Below are 9,618 nucleotides of genomic sequence, written 5' to 3'. Positions count from 1 at the left end.
ATATAAACTTTTAGAATTAGTCTAAGGCAAGTCCTAGTTCGAGTAGTATAAGCTTTATATTCTTATAGTGTGATTACTAGGCACTAGTGAGCAACTTAACGCAGCGAGATACTTCTTTTTCATATAGGAGCTTGCTTAGTTCTCAAATTTCTTTTGTTAGCTGTCAATAAAGCTAGAATGCTTAGTGAATGTCTAGTTAGGTGGTAGTGCAGTTGTTCAAGAATATTAATAGTACTGTTTGAAGTTCCCTGTGAGGAAGTAGAGTATAAACAGATAAGGTAGAATTCCTATTTGTATGCAATGATAATTGCAACTTAGAGAACTTCCTGCTATTAAGGAGACGAAAAGCTATTTGTTAATTTGACTGGAATATGTTAAAAATAAGTAGCAAGTGATCCAACATGCAAAAACGTCACCCATATATAACTTTAATTGATGACATCTCAGGTTACATCTGTCTTCATAATTTATAACAAAGAGATGTTTATATAAGTTAGTCTATCTCTAGTCAGTAGATATGAGCTTCTACTTGTAGCGTTCAAATGTAATCCAACAAGAATTCCATATGTTAGTTTCTTGTATGAAAACTTTTATATGTGACCTTCACTGCAACTTGATATTTATCTAAAATAAGTGAAGCAGTTGAATATTCTAATGTTCACCAACTCGTTGTAGATCATGTTCACTAATTCTTTTTATATTTTCTGTCTTAGTTATTTACATTCACTTTTATTCTTTTTGGTAGGGTCATAATTGTTGGATAATAAAACAGAAGGCTGGTTTGCTTATTTCAAATTATTTATAGTTTATAATGGATTAGATGTTGGTGATTGAATTATGAACTTGAAACTATGTTGTAATTGTCATGCCATTATTAGATTTAACAATTGGAACTTAGAACTAAAATTAGTAGCTAAATTTATTTATTTAATATTGATTGTTGGTGGTTGAATTGGTATATGAATCTGTGTTATTTGATTTATGGTTGAATACTTAAAATTGTTTTTTTTTTTGTTGTGTTGTATAAGTTTTGAGTTAAAAAGATACCATCTTATCTGTGTAATAGACCACTTATATAGAATAAATCGATAAATATTGATTATTATAGGGTAAAAATTACTGTGTTATTTGTATCGTGTTATCGTGTTGTGTTAAACAGATTATCGTTTTGTGTTAATAGGACTCATTTATTAAACGGGTTATATAGGTCATGTTACCCGTTTACTAAACGGATCGTATTCGTATTTACTAAATACAATCCGTTTAATAGTCGAACTATATTCATGTTAAGATAAAGTTGACCCGATCAAAATCTGACACTATCTAAATCGCTTCAACCCGATTGCCACCCCTAACTTTCATTAATTAGAAAAATTAAAAGGGCCTGACATCTATCAATATTCTCTATAGATACATTTTCATATAAATAGATCACTTGGTTATGCTTTAGTAATAAAAAAAACCAATTTTAGTGGTTATTAGAATGTTTAGAATTTAGTATAACTCATTTTAGGAATGGCACTATTTAGAATTTTTGCCAAGGCCCTACAAATGTTGAGCTGACCATTTATAAATTGCTAATTGTTTGAAAAATGATGCCTAATTGTTTAAGTTCTTTCATACTTTATGTTGGTAAATCAAAATATTTGATCCCAATTCAAAAGCCTACCAAAAATATAAGAGTAAATTATAAAAGCCAATTTTAGTATCTAAAATAGACATTCAGCTGGACACATACATATGCATACGAGCACATAAGGAATAACACTAAAGTACACTGAGCAATTTAATTATAAAATATTATTATAATTAGGAGGTAAATATATTTGCTCACAGTATTGACATAATGTGCTCATTTATTCTTTGTAAAGCTAGCAACTAAGAGAACGATGGTGGGAGACCAATAGATGCATAATAGACTTTTGATCTTTAGCACTAAGGAGTGCTACCTGAAAATTAAAATCATAGAGGATATGATTAGAAAAGTTAGAACATTTTAAAGATGAAAAACTGAGCTGCTGTTTAACTTTAAAATGTTAGGCCATCTGAAAACCTTAGGCCCATCTAATTAAAATCATTAAATTGGCTCCTACTATCATATTTGGCCTTTCTGGTGTAAATATTTCAAAAGTTCTTTACTTTCCTGTATGCATGCCTCCTAAACTATATATTTATGTTAAATGAATCAAATTTTAACTCCCAAGGATATCAACTTTGCTATTCGGGGAGTGTTTAGAGAAGAAATTATAAAATATGTTAGAATATAAAAGTCACCGTCTTTCTATAACTTAAAGTTTTAGAGTAGTTAGTAAATTAACATAGTATCAGTGCCAAAAATCATAGGTTCAAATCATGTTGTGCCTATCTTTGCATGAATATATAAAGTTTTACCAAGCTCTAAGTGTGAGTGTTTGTGTTAAAAGTCATCATTTCTCTACCCGATTAAATTTTAGAGTAATTAATGAGTTAATATAATAAAATGAGTGTGCATCTATGTGTTTATACGACTGACCTATCGTAGAGATTTTCTTCTTCTCTTCAGTGGTTGTCGAGAAGGAGGAGGGGGCGGCGACGACCAGGAGAAGGAGTGTAGGGTCCCCCTAGCAGGATATGGGTGTGACCCTATAGGGTGTCGGTGTCCCGGACTATCAACGGGTGGACGCGAGCCACGACGGGAGGGACGATGTCTCCGATGACAGCAAAGAGAAGGATCACAAAAGTAAGGAGGATCTTTTTGAGAGCCATTAAAATTCTATGGAAGAGGGGTGTGGTGATAAATTTTGCATGCTCGAGTACACACCTGTATTTATAAGCACAAGGCATAACTGTTGCTTTGCTGAAAAATATCTACACGTCCAATCCGATTTCATAATTAAATTTATATGTACTCATCTCTTTTTTCGTGAAGCTCGAGAGAAACACTATAAATTGTTTGTCATTTTCTATGACTAGTAGAAGATTCGATATGCGTACAAACAAGAGTTTGAGCAAGTCGTTTGTTCTACAATCAAATCTAGATCTGATTTGTTTCACAATATTTTCTACGGTTGGCCAAGACTTCTAAGCAGTGCAACTCCAACAAGTCAACATCATATTTAGACATAGGACCTCAATTAGATAACTAGTAATCTAAGAGGTCCACGAAGAAATAAATGAGGAAAAGTTAGTTAATAGGAGACTGGTTAGGAAAGAAAGAAACCGAATTATCACAAACTTTAAACATATCCGAGATTAGACCAGATGAAGTTTGTCTCTCACTTGAAAACTATGTTTTTATTTTTTCAGATCATCCACCAGATTATTCTTTGAGAGAAAATGGGACATATAAATTTTCGTCACGAAGATCTGCGAGTAAGAACACTAGGCCAAGAGATGAGAGGTAGATTCGGTAGATTTTTCAGAACAAAAATTCTAAGTTATTAACTTATGGTTGTCTATACTATTACTAGTGATGGATAATGATATTTGGAAGAACAAAACCGCTACTTATATACAACTACACAATGAATACTATTTAGTGTTCAAATAGTTTTTGCCACCATCCAATTTGTATCTGATACGATTCAGACTTCACCGACGTCGTCTCGAGCATGGATTCACTTTAGGAGTGTTTTTGTTTTATGTTTTAGTATGTAATTTCCATTAAAATAAGTTTTCTGTAAGTCGCGTTGGAACGCGGGTGGAGTGAGTTCGAACGCGGTTTGTGAACGTGGGTGAAGAGAGTGCACTGTGCGTTCGAACGCGGTGCGTTCGAACGCACTGTGAATGCCTGCATCGCGTTCGCAAATACCGACAGGCGCGTTCAATCGCACGTTCGAACGCCTACATCGTGTTCGCAAATCCAGAAGAGCGAACCCGGTGCGTTCGAACGCGGTCAGGCGAGTTCGAACGTGGTCAGCGAAAATTGTGTTTTTAGGGTTAATTTGAGTTGTTGGTTAGCCTATAAAAGGATGTGGAAGGCAACCAAAGTCATCATTGATTATTGATTATTGAGATTGAGTTTTGCCTTGCCTCCTTCGTCTTCTTCGCTCCCGTTCTCTCAATCCCCGGCGACGCCGCTTCTAACCTCCCTTAGAGTACGAGTTCCACGCTTCTATAGATCATCCTTAAGACATATTTCACGAGTCTTAGACTTGTGACTGAAGGAGTTTTCTAAGGTGACCCAGATATCATGGGAGGATGTAAGCCCGGCAACCTCGGCCGGTGCTTCTTCCGTGAGAGAGGATAGAATGAGACTGAATATACGATAATCTTGGTGTTTCTATTCAGCATATTTGAGATTTGGGACAAAGAACTCACCGAGAGAAAATGGTTGCAGCGAGGCATAGGAATGGTGCCATCAACATAGCAAAGAAGTTCATGGCATTGTAGTAATGGTGTAAGCTAAGAATGCCAAAGCTTAAAGGAAGAGAGTTTAATGGTGATCATGTGCACCATTGTATTGAAGGAGAGGACGAAACAGGTTTTGGAGGCCATGTGGATCGGGAGATGCTAATCCTATGATACCATAACAATGTTTTGGAAATCTCACACCAATTGGTGTTTAGGCATTCACCATATTCCATATATAAAGAGATTACACGTACACAATTTTAGTAACAAAGTTTGTTATATGTTGTCCTATGAGCTAGGGAAACTTGTTTAGTTTGTTACTATAAACTAGGGAAGCTTTTAGGCTTGTTACAGATCCTACAAGCTAGGATAGCTGATGAAGGCTGTTATCCTTGAGTACCCTTGACAAGCTCCAAGAGAAAGATGTACGAGGCTATTCTGGATGAAAATATAAACTAAACCCTAGTCCCGATTTTCCAACACTTTGCTTAAGTAAATAAAAATACAGAATAATAATCAAAGAAACAAATAAAGATGAACACTAAGCTTTTACGTGGAAAAATCTTAAACTCGGATCGAAACAATATTAATAAAGCGTAGCAGTTTACAAGGCGATTTATAGACTCCCCATTGATCCTCATGACTCTATTTGAAATAGTGTTGATTGCTCGACTCCACGATTTATTGCTTTAGTAAATGATTTTCAATCTCGGTAACCTTCGAAAATTGGACTTTCTTAACCCTTAAGATTAATAGTTTTGTGTGATGAAGGTGGTTAAAGCCTTTGTCATTGAAAATTAATTTCTATTCAATAATGTCTTCTCAATGTAATAACCAATACACTAGGGTTAGGACATACTAAAACTTTTATACCTTTTTAAGATAAGTCCAAATAAGGTCTCACAGATTTCCAAAATTTTCAAAGATTCATGATCCCATTCGAGTGAAAGATTGCCCCCAATCGAATGACCTAATATGTGTCTTTATATCTTCAAATGACTTGAACGGCCGCCAAGGTGCATTCGAGACAACTAAATATGCTCATCTCATCTTGAACTGCGCCGAACACCTACCGGGGTGTGTTCGAACAATAAAAAATAAACCTTTGTATCTTTTAATGACTGTTAGGGTGCATTCGAATGCCCTTCAAGTGGCATGACTTATTTGTTTTAAAATTTAAAAAATTTCAAACCAAATCTTAACAACACTTATGCATATGCTCATTTATATAGATAAAAATACTTAGATTATTTTGTATATATTTGCTAATACTAAAAATCTAACACTGAACTTTATGACCATCGTTTGAACTTTAATTCATTACCTCAATTTTATGTCTATTTTAGTCCATACAAGGGCGATGCTTAAATGATAGTGAAGCTCCATATTTCTCAAGACCATGAATTCATATGATAACATGTACTTCAGTTCTAAGATTATGACATGTATTTAAGCATCACTTGTATTATTGTTTTGCTTTTATTTCTTATACTAAATTTAAAGCACGCAAAGAGGGAACTCGTATTTGGTGTTCACTTTCCACCTAGCAAGAGAAGTCAAGGAAAATGAGTTTGCTCCTCATTTACTTCAGCTAGTTCAATAATAAACGCAAAACAAGTCTTTCTCACTCCCACCAAAAAATAAATTAAGTGTATTTTGGTCTAAAAAGAGTCAATCGGGTCATCCTCCAAGAGAAACCAATTATGATTAGATAGTCATTAGATGCAAAAGCTTATTGAATTGATAACCGATTATGATTCCCAAATCGAGTTTCCACACTTTGCATTATCAACAAGATCTTTCTTTTATTTTTATACTGGTTAGAAGAATAAACTTAAAATATATAAGCACAGCTATAGAGAGAAATAATTCGTACTCCTAAATTGATGTACAAGTATGTTTTCCATGCGGTACATTAGGATACAATATGACAAGATCATAGTAATTAATATCAATTGAGGATAGGAGGCATCCGAGAGAGCGAGATAGTTTGTTGAGATACATGTTGCATTGTTGGTCGACATAGCGGATTAGCTTCTAAACATTGAAGGGTTATCTTGACTCTTTGTTAAAATTTGACTTGCAACTTCAATTGTAGGGAGTGATAGACGTGGATCCAAGATATCATTCAGTAGTGTGAGTTCGATAGTACTAGATGATAAGGATGTAATCAAATCTCCTGGATGAGCTCCCATGAGCACTTCAAGTGCCACCACTCCAAAACTATATACGTCGCATTTCTCGGTCACTGTCATTATATAGGCAAGCTCTGCAAAATATCAGAAGAAGAAGTTTCAGCTAACTAAGCTTAATTATATTAAAACTCATAAGAAAATACTAAAAAGTTACGAAATATGATAGATAAATAGTTATGCCCAAACTGTTATTATGGCATGCAATTATATCTTAATATTTTTAGCTAAGATAGGGGTCAAATAAATAACATATTAGGTGTATCTTCGTACTATCGAAAGCAAGTATATGACACATGTATGAAAATACACTTTACGAAGTATCAACACAAACTTTCTGAATTCGAATAAATAAAGGCATTTACCTAGTGCGATGTAGCCCCTTGTTCCTACCACCATTGTCCAATTGGATGAGTCGGGCTTCAAAATTCTAGCTATTCCAAAGTCGACACACAAGCTCTAAATTTTGAATCAAGTAAAACATTGTTGCTTGTGATATCTCGATGAACTATGGGAGGAGAACAATCGTGATGCGAGTAAGATAAAGCATGAGCAACATCTCCAATAACATTCAACCTTTTGATCCAATCTAACTCAATGGCATATGCATCATGTGTAAGAATGACCGCTAAATTTCCTCTCTCCAAGTACTCACAAACAATAAGCCTATGTTGATCAGTTGAACAGTAGCCATAAAGCTTCATGATATTCCGATGTCGTATTTTCAGATAGTGTTTGTATCTCATAATAAAAAAGCTGGTTGTCTATCAATCTTTCTTCTTCCGTTTGATGAATTTTCTTCACAGCAATTATTTTTTTCTTTTGGTAGTTGAAATTCTCCTATTCTTACTCCTCTGGGTAAGGTAATTTTGTAAACACTTCCATATGCACCTTTGCCAATGCAAAACTTTTCATCAAAATTCTCTGTTATTTCAATGATATCCTTATATAAATCTTTTCCATCAACGTTTCCTAACAAGAACCCACTTTTATCAATCTCACTTGTATTGTGTTTAGAGCTTTTCTTCCTTTTCCATAAGAATACGGCAAACCCCGCGAAGAGAACCAAGGATCCAAGAATAGGTAGAACAACCAACGTAATAACCTGACTTTGTTTACTTCTAGAACTTCTACTTGAAGGGCTTGAACTACATAGAGCCAAGCCTGACGCCTCACAGCATAGATCTTTATTATGGGTAAACCACTCCATCGGCGCTTTCTTGAAAACTTGGCTAGCAGGAAGAGGCCCCTCCAGTTCATTATAGGATAAGTCTATATTTGTTAAGCTAGCCATATCTTGAAAGGATGTGGGGATAGATCCACTCAATGCATTGTGTGAGAGATTCAAAACTTGTAGCATAACTAGTTCACTTAGTTGGGATGGTATGCTTCTAGAAAATGAATTATGACTAAGATCTAGTAATTCTTGTAGGTTTACTAGACCTCCAATTTGAATGGGGATGCTTCCATTTAAACGGTTGTTGCTCAACTTTAAAAATAGAAGTTCATGACAACCCCCAAAATTGCCTTGAATCGATCCACTAAGGTTGTTAGGCTGATAGATCTAAATTCTGTATTTTGAGTAGGTTTCCAAGCTCTTGAGGTATCTCACCAAAGAGTAAGTTATTACTCAGATCCAAGTAGTACAATTGAGACAACTTGCCTAATTCTATTGGAATCTCCCCTTCAGGTTATTGGATGAAAGATCAAGCACCTGGATTTTAGATAGTTGTCCAATGCTCGAAGGTATGTGTCCGTTGAGCTCATTGTTGGAGATTGTTAAGCTCGTCAAATTGTAGCATTCTCCCCAATGGTGCGAGAGCATACCGGAGAACTTGTTGAAGCTCAAATCCGCAAATATCAAATTGGGATACACTCCAAAGTTAGAGATATCTCCCTTAAGTTGATTTCCATCAAGTCGCATTCTTTGTAAGCTTGTGATATTTGCTAGTTCTTGAGGTAAAGAACTAGTACTTAAATGATTATTGGCTAGTCCAAGGTATTGGATGTTGCTCAAATTACCAAATGATGGAGCAATGGACCCAGATAGCTGATTACAACAAAGGTTTAAAATATTGAGCTTTCCCAAGTTCCCAAGACTTGGGAATTGGGCTGTAATGCTCTTTGTTGAAGACATTTAAATAAACCAGATTTGCCGGCTTCCCTATTTCATGAGGGATGATACTAGTGAAATTGTTATCATCGAGGTACATGGCCTCAAGCATGGTCAAGTTTCCTAAACTTCTCGGAATAGAACCGGTTAATTGGTTAAGAGAGAACTCTAAGTCCTTCAAGTTCACTAGATTCCCTATTTCATTAGGAATGGAACCAGAGAGCTGATTACCCCAAAGGTATAAATAATTGAGCTTGGTCAAGTTCCCCAAACTTGAAGGTATTGGACCTGTTAGGCTATTATTGGGAAATTCTAAATCAACCATATTTGCGAGATTTCCTATTTGATGAGGATCACACCATTGAGCTTGTTACTATATAGGTACATGGTTTCAAGCATGGTCAAGTTCCCTAAATTTTTTGGGATGAGACACATCGGTTGGTTATCTTGGAGTTCCAAGTCCTTCAAGTTCACTAAATTACCTATTTCATGTGGAATGAAATTAGAGAGCTTATTACCCCAAAGGTTTAAGGTAGTGAGCTTGGTCAAGTTCCCCAAACTTGAAGGTATTAGACTGTAAGGCTATTGTTGCTGACATCTAAAACAACCATAAGCTGTTAACTTTCCTATTTCATGAGGAATAGAACCAGAGAGTTGATTACTCCAAAGGTTTAAAAGAGCGAGATTCGTCAAGTTCCCAGACTTGAAGGTATTGGACCTATTAGGCTGTTATTAGGGAGAGAAATAATTCATTCAAGTTAGAGAGATGTCCTATTTCATACGGAATAGAGCCACTCAAGATGTTCAAAGACAAATGCAAGCTTAATAGACTCTGTAGGTCTCCTAATTCTTTTGGGATGGGACCTGAAAGATTATTTTGAGACAAGTCTAAGATTCTAAGATTCGTCAAGTTATTGAGAGAAGGAGGTATGGAGCCACTTATCTGATTCATAGAGAGATCAAGAGAGGTGAGCTTAGAAA

General features: G+C 35.4%; 1 long non-coding RNA gene and 1 pseudogene across 1 annotated transcript; both read right to left on the bottom strand.

Annotated features, from left to right (window-relative positions):
* Positions 1-1,677: 1,677 nt before the first annotated feature.
* LOC140797985 (uncharacterized) lies at positions 1,678-2,551 on the bottom strand. Its single transcript, XR_012110754.1, has 2 exons — positions 2,513-2,551; positions 1,678-1,949 (listed from the first exon to the last, which is right to left on the bottom strand). It is a non-coding gene; the product is annotated as an uncharacterized lncRNA (long non-coding RNA).
* A 3,732-nt stretch (positions 2,552-6,283) lies between these two features.
* LOC140797698 (uncharacterized) lies at positions 6,284-9,618 on the bottom strand (annotated as a pseudogene).

The sequence above is a fragment of the Typha latifolia genome, chromosome 11 (assembly GCF_019914945.1).
Source record: "Typha latifolia isolate L0001 chromosome 11, TyphaL0001v2, whole genome shotgun sequence".
NCBI lineage: Eukaryota > Viridiplantae > Streptophyta > Magnoliopsida > Poales > Typhaceae > Typha > Typha latifolia.
This window is presented reverse-complemented; position numbering and strand designations above follow the sequence as displayed.